The 24,951-nt window shown below is 39.0% G+C and overlaps 1 pseudogene; it reads right to left on the bottom strand.

The window, feature by feature from the left end:
• Positions 1–4,147: 4,147 nt before the first annotated feature.
• Positions 4,148–24,663, bottom strand: LOC132630435 (uncharacterized; annotated as a pseudogene).
• Between the last annotated feature and the right edge of the window lie 288 nt (positions 24,664–24,951).

Here is a 24,951-nt window from a genome sequence, read left to right as displayed (position 1 = left end):
ACCGTTGTAAGAATCAAAGACATTTGTCGTCATAGCCCCCACCTATAACCACCGTCCTTATACAATGTTCATTTTTCCTTCGAAAGCTCGCTTAACCACATATGCGCTGCAGGTGACAAAGTTTTGATTTGTTGCATCCTCATTTGGTATTTCTTCTTCTGGTGCTCTGTAGCAGCCAACTAAATTAGCTTCTCAAGATCAGAGTTAAGAAACTTTTTGTTAAAGTTACTTTTTAAATGTCGAACACAAAATCTATGATGTGTGGTGGGTGGCTGTAACCATTCATGTGTCATTACACATTTCAAGATCCCTTGGTGACGTTCAGAAATTAGTCCAATTCCTTTTCTATCACAAACAACATGTCTCCATAAAAAACTGAGAAACCAAGTCCATGACTCATAGCTCTCACGTGCAACTATGGCATATGCAAGTGGAAAAATATTTCCGTTTGCATCAATGCCAATAGCAATCAACAATTTCATCTCATACTTACCATAGACATGGGTGCCATCTATTGAGATGACCGTCCTGCAACTTTTGAATCCATCGATACTTGGTTTAAAGGCCCAGAAAAGATACTTGAAGATGTGTTCGCCTTGCATTGTAGTTGACTCGTGTGTCCACTCAACAATAGTGCCCGGATTGAAATGTTCTAGGGCAGCCATGTATTGAGGCAATGCCCTAAAAGAACCTTCGAAATCACCATACACCATCTCAAAAGCTTTCTTACGTCCTTTTTGCGCTTTTCTATAACTAGAAGTATAGTGATGGATGCCTTTTATAGTTTCCTGAACAAACTTAATACTGATTTGTGCATTGATCATAACATATGGTATCAATGAAGTAGCAATCATGTTGCTATTCAAATTGAAATGATCCTCTGTATAATCATTCGTGTCACAATTATGTGGCTCAATCATTTTTCCTGCTTTCCACATACCACTTCCGATCAACGAAAAACGGATCATCCAACTACAACCTTCCTCATGCCGCTTGCAAATAACCTTCCAAAATGTACCTTTGGCTTGATCTGTTTTAAATTCTTTTTTGTGGGTTATATTATAGAGTCTCACTGCACCTTTCATTTGCTTCTTGCTGTGAAATAACATACCTATTTGTATGTACAAGAAAAAATATCAACTCCTAATTACACCAATTAAAATCACAAAATTCAAAAATAATATATTATTAAAAAAATTAGTCGCACCAAACTAACCTGATTTGATAACTTTAAGATTACTGGAATTCCAAAGTGCAGCCCAAACAGACCCGTTATCTCTCATGTATGCAAAATCTTCCGGTTCTACTTCTTCTGTATTATCCAAATATGGGATCACATTTGAATGATAATTAACACCAAGATTACTGGGGGCCGCAACATCGTCATCAGAATCGTCACCGTCGGCAGACGATTGATCATCGTCCGTCCCTTCATGATCTAATGGACTATCGCTATCCGACTCATTTATTATATCATTAGCTAAATCGTTATTGCTCACAATTTGTGTGAGCTGAGTCAACGCGGGGTTATCTTCAAAATTGTTATGCCTATAAATAAGAAAAAATCATAGAATTTACAAGTCAAACACAATTCTACAATCCATGAATAAAGTGAATAAAATATGATTATATTTACCTATCACTGTCACCAGGATGTGAAGGGCGTCGTACATTACAATTCAAATTATGCAACTGCGTAGTAGCATTACTTGGTCCACCCGTCTCACGATTCTGTCCACTCCAATCAAAGTTATGATCGTGCGTTGAAGCCATACCATCATACTGTGTACCATAATTAGTTGTATCATTTGACTGACTACCAAATCCTACAATTGTTTGTTGTTGAACTACACCCCTTGAAAAACCAATATTCAAACTTGAGAGATAGGTAGTACCTCAAAAATCGAACTCATTGTCGGTTGGTACTTCAAACTGGGTAGAGCGTTGAACTGTAGCATACATGTCAAGCGCCGCTATACATATGTGATTTTTAAAAATCTCAGGACAACGAAGAAATGACGATAAAGATTCATCGTCCGTAATTGGCATCTCACCATAAATTGGTGAACCAACGGCTGTAAATGAACTTGGACATCATCCGGTTATAACCACCGATAGTTCAGGATAATTTATGAACATTTTACTCCTTAAGACGCGTTGCAGACGATCATATTTTAGGGAAATTGGAAACCTTTGCCCTATTTCAGGACCACAGTTGTATCTAACCGAACCTACTTCATACACAACTTCACCTCCACAAAATAAATACACTTTAACATGAGTTTCCGTCATCTTTTATGAAATAGATGAGAGAAAAAATAAAAGTTGAAGGATATGAAACAGATAAGAGAAAAACAATAGATGAAAGATATGAGATGGATAAAAAAAAATTGAAAGACGAATGATATACCATAGGTAAAGATAGAACAATATTTATAAACGGAGAAAAGTAAAAAAAATTCGCAAATTAAGTCACGAAATGTAAAAGATATTATTTTGACAACTATTCAATGCTCGTCTGAAACTGATTGAACTAACAGAAATGAACAAAAAAATAAAATTAAAACCATATCGATATGGAGAGCAGAAAAACGGTAAAAAAAAAGGGGTTTTTTTGTTATATACCTGCGAAATGGAACAAAACATTTCGTTGGTATATAAACGAAAAAAATAATTATTTTCCTATTTCGTTTTTATATAAATGAAATACAAAAAAAAAAATTATCCTATTTCATCGGTATATGAATGAAATACAAATATATATATATATATATATATATATATATATATATATATATATATATATATATATATATATATATATATATATATATATATATATTTCCTATTTCGTTTTTATATAAACGAAAAATAAATTATAATTTCCTATTTCATTGGAATATAAACGAAATGCAAAATATATATATATATATATATATATATATATATATATATATATTTCCCTATTTCGTTTTTATATAAACGAAATAAAAAAATATATTTTTATATTTCATTTTTTTATAAATGAAATACAAAAAAAAAATTATACTATTTCATTCATACACCAACGAAATACAAAAAAAATAAATATATTTTCCTATTTCGTTTTTATATGAACGAAATAAAAAAAATCATATTTCATTTTTTAATAAACGAAATACAAAAAAAAAAAATTTGTTACATTTCGCTACAAGTGGAGCGAAATGCAACAAATACCAGACTGGAACAGTGTTGCTTGCGGGTATTTCGTTGGATAACCAACGAAATATCCATTTTGGTATAAAAAAAAAGGCATCCTATTTTGGGGTATTAGCTCCAAAAACATGCCATTTTGGCTCCGGACTCTATGAAGTGGTCACTTTAATCAAGCTAAAATGGTGTGGTTGTTATACCCCATTTTAATCGGGTTAAATTAGAGTACAACATTTTGGTGATTCCTATTTGTTTTATTTAAGGAGTCGCCACCTAATTAATTTAACGGTGAATTAGGACACCCAGATGTTAACTAAGGTAAAGTTAAAACTAAACCTCTGTTAATAGTCTGCTTAACCAATGTGATTCTAGGTAAGGGTTCAATTAGTCTAAAGGGAAGGTATTAGGCACCCTTTAAGACCCATTAACAATGGTTAACCGACCGGACTTATGATTAGTTAGGCTAAGGGTAAATATAGTATTATAAATGTTTGGGAAATAACTTATAAATATAGCTAAAGTTTTTAAAGGAAAAGGTAATAATGTTATTAGAAATAAGACTTGTAAAAATAATAATTTGTATAAAAGAAGAGTTTAGTCATGAACTGAAGGAGCACGGGATATGTAGCGTTTTAAAACATAATTGAAAATAACTCTGGGAGGCCTTAACTAATTTTTGTTTTAAGAGTACGGACGAGATGGAATCTTCCTTCTCCCTTTTTTATCATGTTTATTAACTATAGCTAAAAATGTATGTGTTTGATTTAAACCCGAAGAGTTGTTTATAAAATGTATTCGAGTTCATATTTGTATATCAGTAATACCTTAAGATTCCCAATATAGTAGGAATAAAGAATACGTGTTCATGGCTTTACACTCTTGAAGATCAATTATTTTGATATAGATAAATATTATAAGTATTATAGATAATTTAATATAAAAGGAGAAAATGGCATTATGGAATTAAATATTAGTTCTTCCTACCCATTTACTAAAACCAACCCGACTAAATTCGCTAAGGTTCGCCTAATCTAAACAAATAAAACAAGTAAAATGTTAGTCATGTAATTACAAATTAAATGCACAAAGAAAATAAAATAAGAAAAGTAAAATGATTTAAATGGGCTCAGCCCACTTTAGTATTGCTGCTGTTTGTTGCCACTGTTATGGGCCTCGGCCCAGAATTCTTTTTGATTTCTTGGCTGCGGATGGGGCTGACTCGAGAGGAGGATTTTGTTGGGTTTTTAGCCCAACACCGGATGTGGAGGAAGAACGAGTTCCTCGGGCTCGTATGCGATGTTCATGCATAAAAACGGAAGAAAAGGATTAGTATATAATCGATGAATAAGGTCAAACATGTAGAATACAAACTCAACCAAATCAGCAGATTGTGTATATTCTATGTATATTTGAAGTATACCTTGTGTATACGTAGGTATATGATCTCACAGCCTTAACAACGTTAAAGCATTTATAACGTACTGAAGCACATAATCTGCCCAGCAATGGCAGTAGACATTAGAAGAAAAATTATACAATATGCTAAGGCAAACAACATCAACACAGCAATAGCAGTGAGTATTGCAGGAAAACTGCCTAGTATGTTAAGGCAAACAACATTGGAGTTGTCACACCCCTTTTTTGCCCCCGCGCTATAAACGCGCAGGTTTTTATTATTAAAGGGTTTTTCCATTTGAAGTGACGGTTTTGAAAAGGGATTATGTATTTACTCAGAGTCGCCACTTGGAATTGAGTTTTGGTGTTCCAAGTCACCTAATGAATCCCTAATAAAAAGGAAATGACTCTTTTATTATGGTCCGCGAAAACAAAAGACCGGGTAAGGAATTCTGTTGACCGGGGAGAAGGTGTTAGGCATTCCCCGAGTCTCGTGGTTCTAGCACGGTCGCTTTATCGACTTATATTTAGCTTAAATTAATCTTTGAATATATTATGGATTTGAGCCTTAATTTGCTCGTACTTTTATTGTTGAACATTTATTGGTTTTAAACCGGATGCGTAACCGCATTCCGAATCTTCTAGGCGTTTCAAAGTAAGATGCATAACTGCATTCTTATTCGAAACAAAATTAATTATTAAAACGAGTTTGGTAAGGTACGTAACCGCATCCTTGAGTTATTAAAAAGCACGTCTCGAAATAGGATACGTAACCGCATTCTTAATCGAAACAAACGTCTTGAAACGTGCCTAAAACTCGTCTAGCGTTAAAGACAATTATTTGTCTCTAAAATTCGAGACTTATTGTTATTTGGTTATTATTAATTTCTTATTATTATTTCACTATTTTTGACAACGGGTTTTAAAATAATTCGCGACCCATCTCGCTCCTTCATAATTAATTAATCAGGTCTTGATGTTAATCTAGGCCTGATTCATTTTTTCTTATTTACGGAACAAAACTCGCAACCGATTAAATTTGCAAAGGCAATCACTGGCCAATTCAGAATCAAATTCCAATCCTGATTAATTCACGCGGTCCATATTCCTTTCGAATCACTAAGACGCAATAGATTAACAAAATGCCAGGAGAGAAACATGGAGCAGTAGCTTGTGAACCCCTTTTTAATCTCAAAATCTTGAGCAAACCAAATAATTCAGTGACCTTTAATTCTTTTATTAGTATTGTAATCAAATCTCATGAAGAAAAGAAAACATCTATCCATGCTATGCATATGTGGAGCTAAGCAGTAAACAAAACTCAAAAAAAAAAAAAAAAAAAAAACCATCCTTTAAAATCTAGTCCATAACAGAACGTAAACCATGCAAACATTTTTTTTTTTACCACTAAATAAATTTCCATGAGCACTATACAAATCCATTTAAAACATCAACATGACCCAGGTTTAAAACGAACAGAAACTGTAGCTAAATTGTTTCCTACGAACCAATATTAATCATTATTTTGAACAATTAACAGATTTTTAAGAATTAAGAGTGTGAAAGTAGGCCTCAAAGAATTAACCCAAGCTAAAAATATGTACATGAACAGAAATAGAAACCAGCCAAAAATAATGGAAAAAGACGACTAAACTATGAATAGAAAAATAAGAAGAAGACATCAAATGTTTTTTCTTTTTTAAAAAAAAAAAAAAAAAAAAAAGATTCTGCAAATAACGAACTGAAGCCGTAATTTAGTATTATTAAGATAATCAAACGGCATAGATCAAAACTAATTCATTCTCTGTCCAAAATATAAAATAAGTACGAAGCTCATAGCATCATATTTATAATCATGCTCAAATATGTTCATATAATCAGATCCAAATGAGATTTAAATACATATGAGAGTATAAACAAAGAAAGAGCATATGAACCTCAAATCACACCGGAATGAACCTGCTGTAGCCTTGGACCTCGACAACACCTAGACCGGACAACTTCGAACTCGATAACACATTTTTTTTTTTTTGAGAATGAACCTATAATGATCTAATCATGAGTTCCATGGTGTCTATGAAGGTATTTTCAGGTGGGTTTTAATGACAGAAAAAAACAGTGCGGTGTTTGGGATGATTTTCAGGTGGGTTCGTTGGTTTTCGGTGGTGACGGGAATAGGGTGGTGTTTATAGGTGAAGAAATGAAGATGATAGGTGGAGGTGACGGTGGTGAATGGGTGGTGGTTTGTGGTAGTTTAATGGTGAGCTAGTGAAGAAAAACAAATGAAGAAAATGATATTGTTTTTGGTCGGGATCTGTCCGTTTTCCAGTCTCTCTATCTACTGTGTATATGTTTTTCTTGCGTCTATTTTCTATCTTATCTATAGTGTTTTTTTCTCTATGTCTGCATGTGTATTGTCATAAAGATGATGATGATTTTTTTTTTTTTTTTCTATCTACTATTCTATATGTGTATGGGTTATGTGCAGGTTTTAGGATGGAGAAAGAAAATGATGGTCATCTTTTTGAACAGCCAGAATCCCGGCTCCTGCTGGGATTTTTAAGTCTTAGAAAATTGAAGAAGGAGGAAACTTCTCTCTCTTCGTGGTTCCCACCCCTAACAATAATCCCCCAATTCACGTGTTCCTTTGTGCACAAAAACAGACCCTAAATCCGCTGGGCCCCTTTTTGTTATCCCCTTTTTATGAAAAAATGTTTCCACTAAAAACGTGACCCCCTTTTTCTTATTTTTGTGATAAGGTTTGTTACGGAGCTTTGTCATTATGTGATGAGGTGGTGTAATCCCATTTGCTCATCATTTTTTTTTTAAATGTAAAAATAAAAATAAATAAATAAAAACAAATATATATATATATATATTTAATAACTAATTCTAGATAACTGAAAAGAAAGAAAAAAAAAATCTTAAAATAAATAACTGTCTAAGCAAAATTAAAACCTACAAAGCATATTTTTGTAATTTTCTTTCTTTAAAATACAAAACTTATACTCTAAAAATAGCAAATATTTTGTTCTTTTTGATTTTCGCAAATAAGCCTACTAAATAAAAATAGAATAAAATCGACACGTCAAGAATTAAAATTAAAAGACATATTTAAACACTATAAGGTGAAATACACGGGGAGGGTCAAAAATCACGTGTCTACAGCTGTCCCTGTTTGATTGGGAACACGAAGAGTTTTCAAACAAACAAGTAGACAAAGAGACTAGTTTGACCCTACTGTTGTTCTAAAAGGAAGGGAAAGAAAGAAGATAATGCAACCGAGCCCTGGTTTTGGGCATCCTACATATCCCGGGTTATAAGGGAATCAGGTCACGTGTAGTTCAAGAGTAAGAAGGGAGATGAAACATATTGAGGTGAATAGTCGAGCGAGGTCCTGTCGAGGCTCCGGTCCGCGGTCCTATTATTACATCAAATGAAAGATAAAAGTTAAAAATAAAATACAAGTACAAGACCCTATCTATGCAGCCTCTCTTGAATCTTGACTTGAACCTTCATGCTTGTTTCTAAACTTTAAAATTTAAAGTCATCCCTATTCTCCAGGCGGGACTACTGCTACTTCTGACTGAACTTGAAAGCAACCCAAAGTACACCCCATTCTTCAGGCGGGCTCCTGAGCTTGAAATTGAAAAGCAGTTGAATGTTGACCCTATTATTCAGGCGGGCTCCTGAACTTGAAATTGAAAGGTGGCCCTATTCTCCAGGCGGGTTCCTGATCATCCCATTCTTCAGGCGGGTCCTGACTTGTTTCCCATTCTTCAGGCGGGTCCTGACTTGTTCCCACTCTTCAGGCGGGTCCTGACTTGCTTCCCATTCTTCAGGCGGGTCCTGCAAATTACCAAAAACAACGAACACGAACAAAATTTCCTGTCCCAGTTCATACCAGGAAATTTTTTGGTGAGTGTTAGCAAAATTATAAACTATAAAATAATTTAATTATGGAAGTAAAATCAAATGTACTAACTAGGAAGTGCGTCCCTTAACTATACCCCCTTTTCCCAGGAGGGTCTTGATAAACTATACCCCATTTTCCAGGAGGGTCTTGATAAACTAGATCCCATTTTCCAAGAGGGTCCTGATGAACTAACCCACCCATTTTCCAGGAGGGTCTTCATAACTAAATCCCATTCTCCAGGAGGGTCCTGATAAACAAAATTCCATTTTCCAGGAGGGTCCTGATAACCTAAATCCCATTTTCCAGGAGGGTCCTGCTAACCTAAATCCCATTTTCCAGGAGGGTCCTGATGAACTAACCCCCATTTTCCAGGAGGGTCCTGACAACTAAATCCCATTTTCCAGGAGGGTCCTGACAACTAAATCCCATTTTCCAGGAGGGTCCTGATAACTAAATCCCATTCTCCAGGAGGGTCCTGAGTTACTAAATCCCATTTTCCAGGAGGGTCCTGACAACTAAATCCCATTCTCCAGGAGGGTCCTGAATTACTAAATCCCATTTTCCAGGAGGGTCCTGATAACTAAATCCCATTCTCCAGGAGGGTCCTGATAAACAAAATTCCATTTTCCAGGAGGGTCCTGATAACCTAAATCCCATTCTCCAGGAGGGTCCTGAAAAACTAGATCCCATTTTCCAGGAGGGTCCTGATGAACTAACCCCCATTTTCCAGGAGGGTCCTGACAACTAAATCCCATTTTCCAGGAGGGTCCTGACAACTAAATCCCATTTTCCAGGAGGGTCCTGATAACTAAATCCCATTCTCCAGGAGGGTCCTGAGTTACTAAATCCCATTTTCCAGGAGGGTCCTGACAACTAAATCCCATTTTCCAGGAGGGTCCTGATAACTAAATCCCATTTTCCAGGAGGGTCCTGATAACTAAATCCCATTCTCCAGGAGGGTCCTGATAAACAAAATTCCATTTTCCAGGAGGGTCCTGATAACCTAAATCCCATTTTCCAGGAGGGTCCTGACAACTAAATCCCATTTTCCAGGAGGGTCCTGATAACTAAATCCCATTCTCCAGGAGGGTCCTGAGTTACTAAATCCCATTTTCCAGGAGGGTCCTGACAACTAAATCTCATTTTCCAGGAGGGTCCTGATAACTAAATCCCATTCTCCAGGAGGGTTCTGAATGACTAAATCCCATTTTCCAGGAGGGTCCTGATAACTAAATCCCATTCTCTAGGAGGGTCCTGATAAACAAAATTCCATTTTCCAGGAGGGTCCTGATAACCTAAATCCCATTTTCCAGGAGGGTCCTGCTAACCTAAATCCCATTTTCCAGGAGGGTCCTGAGTTTTGTCATCGTGATACTTGCGCCTTGCATTTTTCAGAATGTACCTGCAGGCAGCGAATAAAATTTTATGTCCCTGTTTCAAACAAAGAAAAATTTGTGAGTTTCAAAACTTTGTGGTTGGTTTATGGCTTGTCTGTGAAAGTAACTGCTTTTTGCACTCATCTTGTTTGGCTCTGCTTTTAGACAGTTATCGCATCCTGTTGACCCACGGCATTACTGACTCAAACATGGTTTCCAAAATGTCTCAGAAGTAACTTCAACACCAGACCATAGATCTCTTGTTTCATAATGTCCGTTAACTCAAACTTTATTGAACCTTGTATTTCCCTGAATCCAAAACTTATTAATGGTCGACAGCTGGTTGAGTATCTTACGCCGACTGAATTATGTTACCTTCATGTGCTAGCCAAGATGTTTTTCTTCGCAATTGGGAAAACTGGTAGCAAGTTTTGTGATCCTTTCTTACTTATCTCACAACAGAATGACTCAAAGAAAGAGCTTGAAATCCAAACGACGAAAGCAAAATAAAAGATAAAGATGAAAAGAGGTTAACAGAAGGATGTCCTCTTCGAGAAAGAAAAGAATGGGGAAAACTTATCTGAATGTTGTAGCCAGCTCCAATGATATGACATGCATTTTGGCTTAATCAGTCTGATTTGTCCATCCTAATTATTCATAAACTCTTACTAACCCTTTGACTTCGAAACCGAATGTCTACACCCAACAACTGCGTCAAAATCAAGGCCTTCATACAATTAGTGGACCAACAAGTCTCACTCATGTTCAATTCTCTCAACTCCCCATCGCCTTATGGTGCTCGTGAGGGTTTTCACCAGTAAGACTCTCTCATTTTTTATATATTTTTTTTCATCTCACCATCGCCTTATGGTGCCCGTGAGGGTTTTCACCAATAAGACTCTCATTTTCAATTCTCTCAACTCACAATCGCCTTACGGTGCCCGTGAGGGTTTTCACCAATAAGACTCTCTCATTTTCATTTTTCTTCTATCTCCCTTATGCTGATGCCACAAGTGATGCCAATGATGCAAATGCCTTATACTCATAGCTTGCTCAGCCTTGACATTCTTAATGATTGATCTGAAGGTCTTTTATTTGGTTGTAACGTGGCTTTTGGATAGGGTTGGAAATAAAGGATGGCATGGAGGCTCAAAGACAATACAAAAGTAATAAGGGATGAGACTTACAACGTTTGGAATCGACTCAAAAGAAAATAATAACTTCTGTCCCAGTTTCTTCGAAACGGGAAATTTTGGATTCTCTTTGGTTGGACCGAACCCCAAAATAGGGTTGCCTACGTATCTTGTCTAGACAAGAATCAGGTCAGACGTAGTTCCGATTTTTTTTTTTTTTTTTTATTTTGTTGTTGTTGCTTTTTTTTTTTTTTTTTTTTATAATAATATTTATGAAAAGCTTGATTCCAAACGAGGGTTGCGAAAGAAAAATAAACTATGGCTCAAAAGGGGTAGCAAGGGATGACATAATGTATAGGTAGCAGAATAGACTGCCTTCGTCATATCAACCCTTAAAAATATCAAGCACCCAACAAGTAAATCAAAGGTAGGGAGATGAAAATCATACATAATATCTTTTCACTGCATCTGCATTGATGGCAGTTTCAGACATTGTGCCTTCTATGTCTGTCAGATACAAAGCACCATTGGGCAAAACCTTCTTCACCACGAATGGCCCGTGCCAATTTGGGGCGAACTTGCCTTTGGCCTCTGCCTGATGTGGAAGAATCCGCTTTAACACTAATTGACCCACTTCAAAATGTCTGGGGCGCACCTTTTTGTTGTGTGCTCGTGCTATCCTCCTTTGATACAGTTGACCATGACATACCGATGTTAATCTCTTTTCGTCAATCAGACTCAATTGCTCTAAACGAGTTTTGACCCACTCATCGTCATCAATTCCGGCTTCCTCAGTGATTCGAAGGGACGGGATTTCAACTTCTGCAGGTATAACCGCTTCGGTCCCGTATACCAACAAATAAGGAGTTGCACCTACTGAAGTGCGAACAGTTGTGCGATAACCCAATAAAGCAAAAGGCAACTTTTCATGCCATTGTCTCGAACCTTGCACCATTTTGCGCAGTATCTTTTTAATGTTCTTATTAGCAGCTTCCACAGCCCCATTTGCCTTCGGACGATATGGAGTTGAATTCCGATGTGTAATCTTAAACTGCTGACATACCTCACGCATCAGATGACTGTTGAGATTCGCCGCATTATCTGTAATCATTTTCCTCGGGATCCCGAACCTGCAAATGATGTTGGAATGAACGAAATCCACCACGGCGTTTTTAGTCACCGACTTGAGAGTTACTGCTTCCACCCACTTTGTAAAGTAATCGATGGCCACCAAAATGAACCTATGCCCATTGGACGCTTTCGGCTCAATTGGTCCGATCACATCCATCCCCCAAGCTGCGAAAGGCCATGAAGCAGACATTGTGTGTAATTCTGAAGGAGGAGAATGTATCAAGTCGCCATGTACCTGGCACTGATGACACCTACGAACGAAACGGATGGAATCCCGCTCCATGGTGAGCCAGTAATAGCCTGCTCGAAGAATTTTCTTTGCCAAAACATACCCGTTCATGTGCGGTCCACAAACTCCTGAATGTATCTTAGTCATGATAGTTGTAGCCTCTTTAGCATCTACATACCTCAAAAGTCCTAAATCTGGAGTCTTTTTATACAAAATTCCTCCACTTAAGAAAAATCCGCTTGCCAATCGTCGAATAGCTCTCTTCTGGTCACTGGTAGCATGTGCTGGATATTTCGCCGACTCGGTATATTCTTTAATATCATGGAACCAAGGCTCACCGTTAAGTTCCTCTTCAACTGTATTGCAATAAGCATGTTGATTGTGAGTTTGTATATGTAAAGGGTCAATGTGAGCCTTGTCTGGGTGCTGGAGCATTGAAGACAAGGTGGCCAAAGCATCAACAATCTCATTATGAATCCTAGGAATGTGCTTAAATTTTACTGTTATGAACCGTCTGCAAAGATCCTGCAAACACTGGTGATATGGTATAAGCTTCAAATCACGGGTTTCCCACTCTCCTTGAACTTGGTGGACTAGCAAGTCTGAATCCCCCAATACCAATAATTCTTGAATCCCCATGTCGATAGCTAACCTTAAACCCAAAATGCAAGCTTCATACTCCGCCATGTTGTTGGTACAATAAAATTGAAGCTGGGCTGTTACAGGGTAATGTTGTCCTGATTCTGAGATAAGAACGGCCCCTACCCCAACTCCTTTCCTGTTAGCAGCCCCATCAAAAAACAACTTCCAACCCGGATCGTTATCCGGAATGATCTCCTCGAGGCATGACACTTCTTCATCAGGAAAGTACGTTTTCAATGGCTCATATTCTTCATCCACTGGGTTCTCCGCCAGATGGTCTGCCAAGGCTTGGGCTTTCATCGCGGTCCGAGTCACATACGAAATATCAAACTCCGTGAGTAATATCTGCCATTTTGCAAGCCTGCCCGTGGGCATGGGTTTCTGAAATATATACTTCAAAGGGTCCAAGCGGGAGATAAGATAAGTAGTGTAGGACGAAAGATAATGTTTCAATTTTTGTGCAACCCAAGTCAAAGCGCAACACGTCTTTTCTAGATGAGTGTACTTAGCCTCATAAGTAGTAAACTTCTTGCTGAGATAATAGATTGCCTGTTCCTTCTTGCCTGTAACATCATGTTGACCCAATACGCAACCAAAGGAATTATCCAGAACTGATAGGTACAATATTAAAGGTCTCCCAGGCTCGGGAGGAACCAATACAGGTGGATTCGACAGATACCTCTTGATTTTGTCAAACGCTTCTTGGCATTCGTCAGTCCATTCAATCGCAGCATTCTTCTTTAACAACTTAAAAATGGGCTCACAAGTTGTTGTGAGTTGAGCAATAAATCGACTAATGTAATTCAACCTCCCAAGTAGGCTCATTACCTCGGTTTTGTTCTTTGGCGGTGGTAACTCCTGAATAGCTTTGATCTTTGCAGGATCCAATTCAATACCACGCCGACTGACTACAAACCCCAAAAGTTTCCCTGACGGGACTCCAAATATACATTTCGCTGGATTGAGCTTAAGATTGTACCTGCGAAGCCTTTCGAAAAATTTCACCAAATCCTTGACATGGTCAGACTGCTTTCTTGATTTAATGATCACATCATCCACATATACTTCAATTTCTTTATGCATCATATCGTGAAATATGGTGGTCATCGCTCTCATATATGTTGCCCCAGCATTCTTCAACCCAAACGGCATGACTCGATAACAATATGTACCCCATTCTGTGATGAAGGATGTCTTCTCTGCATCATCATCATCCATAACGATCTGGTGATACCCTGCGTAGCAATCTACAAAAGACGCAATCTCATGCTTAGCACAGTTGTCTAACAAAATATGGATATTGGGCAATGGAAAGTCATCCTTCGGGCTTGCTTTGTTTAGATCACGATAATCCACACACACACGCGTTTTGCCATCCTTCTTCGGAACGGGGACAACATTGGATAACCAAGTAGGGTATCGAGCGACTCGGATGACTTTGGACTCAAGTTGTTTTTCGATTTCTTCTTTAACCTTCACACTCATGTCTGATTTTAGTTTCCTTAATTTCTGCTTCACAGGAGGGAATGTGGGGTCAGTTGGCAATTTGTGAACCACCAATTTAGTACTTAAACCCGGCATATCATCATAAGACCATGCAAAAACATCCTTATATTTAAACAAAGCCTGGATTAATTCTTTCTTGGAATGTGGTTGAACATGCACACTTAGCTTAGTTTCCCTGACATTATCTTGATCTCCTAGATTGATTGCTTCGGTTTCATTCAAATTAGGGTTCGTTTTATCTTCGAAGTGTTTCAAATCCCTGCTTATTTCCTGAAATACTTCTTCTTCATCATATTCAACTTCTTGGTTCATTGTTTCATGGTTAGGTCGGATTTTAAGATCTGGCTGAGAATTCCGCATGCATGTCATATCATTAGAACCAGCACAAACAGAACTGTACAAAAGAAAATAAACAAACATATTAGAATTTACGGAAAAAACAAATTGCATTTCATTGAAAGGAAGGATAGAAGGGTTTGAACATTAAAACAAGCGAAAGATAAAAATCCGAATTACAACCCTGGAATAACTCGGATAAAGGAAAGGAAAACAAAACAAACTACCAAAACTCCTTCCTGGTTGGGAGATGAGTGACTTCCCAATTGCTGAGTTGGACATCATGGCCAATGAACTGCACATCCGCGTTACTGGGACCCCCTCCCATTTCAACCATATCAGCTTCAACAAACAAGTTCTGGAAACACCCAATCAACCCAAAATCCACATCCAGTACTGGCTGGGAAAAACTGCTGGTATTCTTGACGAAGGACTTGTAGATTGGTGGCACAGGCTTAGTAAGTGACCATGCTTCTTTTTTTCGCTTTTTAACCCTCTTTCTATCTTCAGCCGTTGGTTTGAACCCCAGACCAAATGGACCTGGACTCTCACGTGGACACACCGGATAAACCATACCTTGTAGAGAAGCCCCCAAGCCTTTTCCTGGCTCAAAACCATATTTCAACATTTCATTTACCACTATAACAGATGTTGGAGGCAACTGCGGTCTCAGAATGGGTTTCCCTTCAGGGATCTGCTCAGCTACCACTATATCAGAAGCTTGATACACCAGTGTTTCATCAGCATTATCCACTTCGATAAAGGGAACAGTGGAGTCTTTATAAATGGACAAATCCCCTTCACCGTGAACGATCACTTCCTGCCTATCATATTCAAACTTGATCATCTGATGCAATGTGGATGGGATTGCCCCAGCCATATGTACCCACGGTCTTCCCAACAACATATTATAGGAGGCATTGATGTTCAATACTTGAAAATCTATGGTAAAATCACCAGGCCCTATTGTAAGCACAAGATCTATCTCACCGATGGCGTCAGTTTTCGCTCCATCAAAAGCTCTAACACACACATTATTTGGTCGAATTCTTTCAGTACTTACACTTAGTTTTTGTAAGGTTGACAGAGGACAAATGTTTGCACCAGAGCCCCCATCAATCAAAACTCTCGTGACATAGGAAAGCTCACATTTTACAGTAATATGAAGGCTTCGGTTATGTCCAGTACCTTCAACGGGTAGTTCATCATCTGAGAAAGTGATTCTATTTACCTCAAAGATCCTCCCAGCAATTTTCTCCAATTGATTAACCGTAATCTCAGTAGGGACATGAGCTTCATTCAAAATCTTCAACAAAGCTTTGCGGTGTTCATCTGAGTGTATTAATAAAGACAACAAAGAGATTTGAGCAGGGGTTTTCCTTAATTGCTCCACAATGGAATAGTCTGGCAATTTCATCTTTTTCAAGAACTCTTCAGCTTCTTCCTCTGTTACTGGTTTCTTAACGGGTATTTGGCCTTCCCTTACCTGCTTGGTTTTCCTTAACTCTTCCGGAGCGAAGCATCTTCCTGAACGAGTCAGGCCCCCTACTTCGTCTACTTCTTTGATGATTTCCTTCCCTTGGTAAGTAACCATAGTCTGATTATAATTCTAGGGAACCGCCTTAGCATCAACTATTGAAAGTTGTGTCACTGGCTTAATAATGATAGGAGTGGTGAACGCCCCTTTGACAGTTAAAATAGGCCTGCTCGACACCCCTGGCACGATCAACTTTGGTTTTCCCTGACTTGCCCCAACCTTCTCTGGAGCTCCCTTCACAATCAATAAGGGTTTCATCGCGTCTGACTGGATTGGTCTCTTTGTAACCTCATTTAACCCCAAAGGTGCTGTTTTTGCGGAATCTGCCACATTTACTGATTTCTCCACGCCTGCTTCAATCTTCATGATAGGCTTGTATGGAACATCAGACCCATCACTACCATAGATCAACTCCAACATGTTTGTTTCTTTATGATTTGGTAGTGGGTTTTGATTGATATTCGGTATATCTGCATTTTGCACCACAATTTGTTGTGTATCAATCAAATCTTGGATTGCTTTCTTCAAATACCAACATTTCTCTATATTGTGTCCCGGGGTATCAGAGCAATAAGCACATCTTTGAGAGTAATCAAGATTTTTCGGAGGAGCGTTTGGGATCCTTCCTTCAATTGGGCTTAAAACATTTAATGCCCTCAACTTCTGAAACAAATCAGCATATGATTCCCCAATGGGGGTAAAGTTATCCTTGACCGTATTTGCCCTTTTGTACTCCGGCCTGGGCCGAAAATTGGATCTGGGAGGGCCTTGGTAAGTCTGTGGAGGTGGAGGACGGACTTGCGGGGTTGGTGCACGCCATTGCGGGTAACAAGGGGGCTGGACATATGGCTGCGTACTGTATATGGGGTACTGAGGGGGCGGAATAGAATATTGTGGGTTTTGGGGAGGGAAGTAGTGTTGTGGGTAATTATATGGATCTTGGGTGTAGTTTTGGGCTTGGGGTTGAGTGTATTGGCGAGGCGGGCCCCTCGGGTTTCGCCGTAGCCCAGGCGCAACCGTAGCTACGTCTTCCTTTTTCTTCTTTCCACCAAAACTCCCTGAACCATTTTGAATGGCTTGGGTTGTTGCCTTCAACACGGCAAAGCCGACAATGCGTCCTGTTTTGATTCCTTCTTCTATTATTTCTCCCATTTTAATGGCCTCAATGAACGGTTTTCCTAGGGCTGGGATCATGTGTTGATAATATGTCTCATCTTGTGCTTGGAGAAAACTCTCCACCATCTCTCCTTCTCTCATTGGTGGCTTTACCCTTGCAGCTTGTTCACGCCAACGAACCGCAAACTCCCTAAAACTTTCGGTAACTTTCTTCTTCAGGTTGGTTAGAGACTTTTTATCAGGAACCAGATCAATATTGTACTGAAATTGTTGCACGAACTCATTTGCCATATCATCCCAAGTATGCCATTTCACAATGTCCTGATCAATAAACCATTCCGAAGCTAAACCAGTCAGACTCTCCCCAAAGTAAGCCATGAGCAATTCCTGATTACCCCCAGCTCCTCTCAGTTGGTTGCAGTATCTCCTCAAATGAGCTATGGGATCACCGTGCCCATCGTACTTGTCAAACTTCGGTGTCTTAAACCCCGGAGGTAAGTGAACACTCGGGAACATACACAAATCACTGTATGAAACGCTTTTATAGCTTCCTGATCCATGCAAGTTCTTCATAGCTTGTTCTAGACTTTTCATCTTCCTAACCATTTCGTCATGCTCTACATTCTTAGTAGCAACTCCATACTCAGCGCTAAGATGCGTAACCGCATTCTTAGCAGGACCTCTATATTCATGGCCAAGATGCGTAACCGCATTCTTAGAAGGTCCTTCAGAATCGATTAGAGGACTAAAATGTAGAGTCTGATGATAAGGATCAGGAGCCCCAAATGCAAAATCGGGTGCAAAATGCTGCTCTTGACGGATGTCAGATGGTGGCACAAGGTTTGACCTTTGCATAACCGCAGGTGGCGGTATTGTGTAAACGGGTCTTACATTTGCAACATGATTGGGGTTAGACAGTGGGTATGTGTAGGCAGGCCCAGTGGTTGCAATCCCGGAATGATCGGTCCTGATTGGTACCCTTGGAGGACGACCTACAGAAGTTTCCGCCGTATTTGGCAAATTGGTGTAATGACCGAACCCAGGTGGGTATACCGGGTCTTCCGCAGTAGATAACGGTGCTTGTGAGCATGCCTGTGCGACGGAAGGGATGTCGGGGAACCCAGGGATTGACTGAGGAGGTTGTTGACCATTCGACCATCCTTGCAACATCTCAATCATTTGTTGCCTGAGAATTCTATTCTCCTCGGCGATGGCAGATTCTTGTTGAGCCACCCGTTCCGTTTCATCCCCCATGTTGATCATCGGTAGCGAAGTCCCTTCCGTCATTCCGATACTGCCCTTTGACCTTGTGAAATAATGATGCGTTGCCAGTATGGCCACAAACCAACCACTTTTACCTTAACTCTTCTCTGTAAAACAGCTAATGTTAGGGTTAAGCAATTCATAATCACTCATTCATATGCATGTATCAATTCTACCATGGCAGGCCCTATGTCTCATCCCGGCTTATCTAGGTGCAGCCTCGTTTTTTTTTTCATCGCTCATTTCTCTTTTCTTCTTCTCCCTTTCTTTCTTTCAACCTCTCCTTTCTCTCTTTTTTTTTTTTTTTTTTTTTTTTTTTTTTTTTGTTGCAGGTTTTAGAAGCTTCGATCGAACCCGTTGGGGGTTGCCTACGTATCATGTTGAAAACATGAATCAGATCGTAACGTAGTTCGTACAAATAGCTGGGTTATTTTGAAAACAAAATCTTTTCCATTGATTTTCAACTTTCATTCCATCATTTTTACAAAGACTCAAAGAAAGGATGAAAAATGAAATAAAATCGACTCCACTAGTACTAAAGACAACGTAACGCTGACTCAAAAGAAAAATGAAAGAGCAAAAGGTAAAAGACGAACACGTTGACTGCATCGACACTTCTATTCCTTGTCCCCCTCATGATGACTCTGATTCAGCTGGCCACCCATATCCTTATATAAACCTTGCAGTGCACGGGTGAGATGATTGACAAAGGTAGGTATTTGCGAATGAAACTGCTCGTAGCCCAATCTTTCATATTCCAAACCTGCTTGTGAAGAGCGAATGGCCATACCTCGGACCCTACCTCGAACCGTCCCACATTTGTACTCTAATTCTTTTATCCTTAACTCACGGGCAGCGGCCTCTTCTCTCGCCTTTTTCTCACGCACGGTCACTGACTCTAATTTCTCCTGTAACATCTCCCTCTCCTGAATTAACTGAGACATATCAGAGCCTATATTTTGGCGAGCCAAGTTCCTTTTTGCTTCCTCCAATTTTTCGTGAAGTTTATCTTGGGAGCGTAACCACTCAGCCTTCTCTTTTTTAAACTGTTCTTCTTTTCGTTCAAACTCATTCTGCTGTTGGTGCATATCCTCTTCAAGGATGCTCAATCTCTCTTGCAAACCTTGTCTAATAATTTTAGCACGTTCCGCTATCTGTGACCCCCTAATCGTGGCCAGTTGAAGCTTTCCCTGTAGTGCGGCTGTTTTGGCCCTTTCCTCGGCAATTTCTACATCCCGCTGCTGAATTATAGCCCTAGCGTGCTCCAGGTCTGTGTGTATAGTTTGCAGTGTGGATTGATAATCTGCTCCTACTTCTAAACGGGCTTGTCTGATCTTTTCCTCATACTCCATTTGTTGTTGGGCCAAGCTTGCTCTAGCACACTCTAAATCTGCTTGTAAGAGTAGATTGGCGGCATGGTGCTCCTTCATCGCCATCGCGATTTTTATGTCCATTTCGGCTTCATAATCTACTGGCCCTTTTGCGGATCTCTTGGGTTGAACTTTCACAACTGGTTGGTTCTCAAGCCATATAGGGTATCCCGGATGCACTTCCTCCGAATGACGCTCGGTAACCATTGTATCGAATGTCATTACCCGACAGCCATTCCAAATCTCCACAACCAATCCTTCAGGCAAGGGGATTTCTGGTCTTACCTCAAATACAAAATTCGTCATGTCTTCTACTACAGGTATTATCTGGCGCCGACCCAATTGTCGTAAAACTCGTAATGGTACGTACGGTTGAACACCCCTTATACCCATCAATAAGAGAAATGGGCGATGTGTAGATGTGTATATGACTTCTCTCCAAGGGAACCAAGGGAAGTTCCAAGTGATCTTATCTGACGTTAATGAACGAAATTCTCCAATCTATGCCTCCACACCGTCCGGTTGCTTATAATCCTTTACCCTAGTTTCATAGCTTGAAATGTAATCACTCGATCATGAACAAATCTTGCCACGTGACGGGGTCGGAAGATATGCTCCACTATCCACATTTGCAATAATATGTTACACCCTTCAAAGTAACCCTTTCCCTTTTGGCAAACCGTCAAGGCCCGATAAATATCTGCTAAGATCATTGGCACAATGGTATGATCCTTCTTTGTGGTCAAGACGTCTACTATCCCGGCTAAACGGATGTTGATTTTCTGCCCCCGTCTTGGGAAGACCATTATTCCTAAAAATGCCACCATGAAGGCAAAACGACTGTGGTCTTTCCAAATTTCCAAATTTCCTTTATTACTGAGCCTCTTTCCAAACCTCTCAAACCCGTCTCTTCTCCCGTACCTCTCATACAAGAATTCTAAAGAAACCCATCCTTTGTCCAGGGATTCCCAACCCTCATCCAGAAATTCTTCCTTGCCCTTTTTCTTCTCATCCTCTTTGCGCTTAGCGATGTTCATTTTTGTGAGGAAACTGTTCACAGAAATATGTCTTGGGGCTGCAAGTTTTTGGCGGTGTAGGTTCTCACCAAGTCCGGTATAGCCAGCAATTTCCTGTAAGGTAGGGGTCAACTCGAAGTCTGAAAATCAGAACACATTCTTTGTAGGGTCCCAAAAGGATAGCAAAGCATCAATCACGTCCCTCCTAGGGTCGATTTTCATAATGTTGGTCAAGAACCCCATATGCTTAAAGATCTTTGTGTGTTCTAGCACATCCATTTCATTCCACCATGTCCAAAGTTTCCAAGGGACCTCATGAACAACCTGAAGTGGTATACTCCCATCTCGCTTCCTCTTTTGACACTTCCCACGGCCCGGATAAAACATGTTGTACCTATGGATGTAAATACATGGTTAAGACTCATATAGACCTGTTGGATATGAAAGTAATGACCTTTTTAGACTTGGACTCATGAATGCACGTGGACGACAAATAAACTTATAGAAAAATATGTGGTTTTAAAAGCTAAGGCAAGAAAAATCACAATCAATCTCTGTATTTGTTTTTACAGCAGTCTACCGTGACCCAGATAGCAAAACTCAACAAAGTTGCCCAACATTGGACTTGAAAACCAAACCTAGAGTGAATTGTCTAAATACCCTGTCACCGATTCGTGGGTACGTTTAATTTTATGACAAGGACTCTGCAAAGTGACTTAGTATCTTTATTGTTTTGACAAACTAACCTGACACAAATGGACAAAAGGACTACACAAATGACACAAATGAACTTCTCAAACCTGAGAAGGTGGGGCCGAACTCGAAGAGAGTTGCCTACGTATCTCACGGACGGTGAGAATCAGGCTCGCGTAGTTCGTATAAACTCAAAAAAAAAAAAAAAAAAAAAAAAATGGGGATGATATTTGACCTCTTCTCTTTTCTTTTCTCTTTTTTTTTTTCCTTTTTTTGAGAAGGGTAGGGCTAAACAGGTTTTTTTTTTTTAATGGCCCAAAAGTCAGTGATATTTATCTCTCTCGAACCCCCTTGGTTATCCTAAAGCCGGTCAACAATCAGGCACTTCCCAAGTATATTACAATTAGCACATTGGATGCACATGTTGGTCTGATAAAAGGTCACCTGTCCTAGTCAGACCCGGCCCCTGTGCCGAGTCCCACTAAGTCAAATGCACGTGATGCAGATAAGCGTAGCCTACTAGGGATATCAGTTCTGCGTTTTCAGTTCTGCTAGGTTTAAGACCTAATGGCAAAGGTGTCTAGACTGGGTCACCCGAGCGGACAACTCGAGCCGGGGAGGGGCAATACTGTCGGTAGCAGTGCTATTCCGACTTCATTGCTTATCCTGTCCCGCCTAACATGTGTGACTAAAATCCTTCACTGGGGGCCAAGACACTCCGGCTTTATCTTGACAGAAAGTTAGGATGCATAACTGCATTCCTGTGACTGTGTGTGAAGTGTTTCAGAGATTCAGAGGGGTGCGCGAGAGAAGACAGTTTATAATACAGTTCAACAATATCAAAGCGATAAATGAGCGGTAATTAGCACATTAGGCTCAACAAAACACAATAAATCCAAATAACAATAATAAAAGCCAAGTATAAGGCAATATCACAAAGCTCGAATTCTGGTTAACTCCCTAGCAGAGTCGCCAGAGCTGTCACACCCCTTTTTTGCCCCCGCGCTATAAACGCGCAGGTTTTTATTATTAAAGGGTTTTTCCATTTGAAGTGACGGTTTTGAAAAGGGATTATGTATTTACTCAGAGTCGCCACTTGGAATTGAGTTTTGGTGTTCCAAGTCACCTAATGAATCCCTAATCAAAAGGAAATGACTCTTTTATTATGGTCCGCGAAAACAAAAGACCGGGTAAGGAATTCTGTTGACCGGGGAGAAGGTGTTAGGCATTCCCCGAGTCCCGTGGTTCTAGCACGGTCGCTTTATCGACTTATATTTAGCTTAAATTAATCTTTGAATATATTATGGATTTGAGCCTTAATTTGCTCGTACTTTTATTGTTGAACATTTATTGGTTTTAAACCGGATGCGTAACCGCATTCCGAATCTTCTAGGCGTTTCAAAGTAAGATGCATAACTGCATTCTTATTCGAAACAAAATTAATTATTAAAACGAGTTTGGTAAGGTACGTAACCGCATCCTTGAGTTATTAAAAAGCACGTCTCGAAATAGGATACGTAACCGCATTCTTAATCGAAACAAACGTCTTGAAACGTGCCTAAAGCTCGTCTAGCGTTAAAGACAATTATTTGTCTCTAAAATTCGAGACTTATTGTTATTTGGTTATTATTAATTTCTTATTATTATTTCACTATTTTTGATAAAAAAAATCGCGACCCATCTCGCTCCTTCATAATTAATTAATCAGGTCTTGATGTTAATCTAGGCCTGATTCATTTTTTCTTATTTACGGAACAAAACTCGCAACCGATTAAATTTGCAAAGGCAATCACTGGCCAATTCAGAATCAAATTCCAATCCTGATTAATTCACGCGGTCCATATTCCTTTCGAATCACTAAGACGCAATAGATTAACAAAATGCCAGGAGAGAAACATGGAGCAGTAGCTTGTGAACCCCTTTTTAATCTCAAAATCTTGAGCAAACCAAATAATTCAGTGACCTTTAATTCTTTTATTAGTATTGTAATCAAATCTCATGAAGAAAAGAAAACATCTATCCATGCTATGCATATGTGGAGCTAAGCAGTAAACAAAACTCAAAAAAAAAAAAAAAAAAAAAACCATCCTTTAAAATCTAGTCCATAACAGAACGTAAACCATGCAAACATTTTTTTTTTTACCACTAAATAAATTTCCATGAGCACTATACAAATCCATTTAAAACATCAACATGACCCAGGTTTAAAACGAACAGAAACTATAGCTAAATTGTTTCCTACGAACCAATATTAATCATTATTTTGAACAATTAACAGATTTTTAAGAATTAAGAGTGTGAAAGTAGGCCTCAAAGAATTAACCCAAGCTAAAAATATGTACATGAACAGAAATAGAAACCAGCCAAAAATAATGGAAAAAGACGACTAAACTATGAATAGAAAAATAAGAAGAAGACATCAAATGTTTTTTCTTTTTTTAAAAAAAAAAAAAAAAAAAAGATTCTGCAAATAACGAACTGAAGCCGTAATTTAGTATTATTAAGATAATCAAACGGCATAGATCAAAACTAATTCATTCTCTGTCCAAAATATAAAATAAGTACGAAGCTCATAGCATCATATTTATAATCATGCTCAAATATGTTCATATAATCAGATCCAAATGAGATTTAAATACATATGAGAGTATAAACAAAGAAAGAGCATATGAACCTCAAATCACACCGGAATGAACCTGCTGTAGCCTTGGACCTCGACAACACCTAGACCGGACAACTTCGAACTCGATAACACATTTTTTTTTTTTTGAGAATGAACCTATAATGATCTAATCATGAGTTCCATGGTGTCTATGAAGGTATTTTCAGGTGGGTTTTAATGACAGAAAAAAACAGTGCGGTGTTTGGGATGATTTTCAGGTGGGTTCGTTGGTTTTCGGTGGTGACGGGAATAGGGTGGTGTTTATAGGTGAAGAAATGAAGATGATAGGTGGAGGTGACGGTGGTGAATGGGTGGTGGTTTGTGGTAGTTTAATGGTGAGCTAGTGAAGAAAAACAAATGAAGAAAATGATATTGTTTTTGGTCGGGATCTGTCCGTTTTCCAGTCTCTCTATCTACTGTGTATATGTTTTTCTTGCG

The sequence above is a fragment of the Lycium barbarum genome, chromosome 1 (genome assembly GCF_019175385.1).
Source record: "Lycium barbarum isolate Lr01 chromosome 1, ASM1917538v2, whole genome shotgun sequence".
NCBI classification, from domain to species: domain Eukaryota; kingdom Viridiplantae; phylum Streptophyta; class Magnoliopsida; order Solanales; family Solanaceae; genus Lycium; species Lycium barbarum.
Note: the sequence above shows the minus strand (reverse complement) of the source record. Positions and strands in the feature narration are given on the sequence as shown.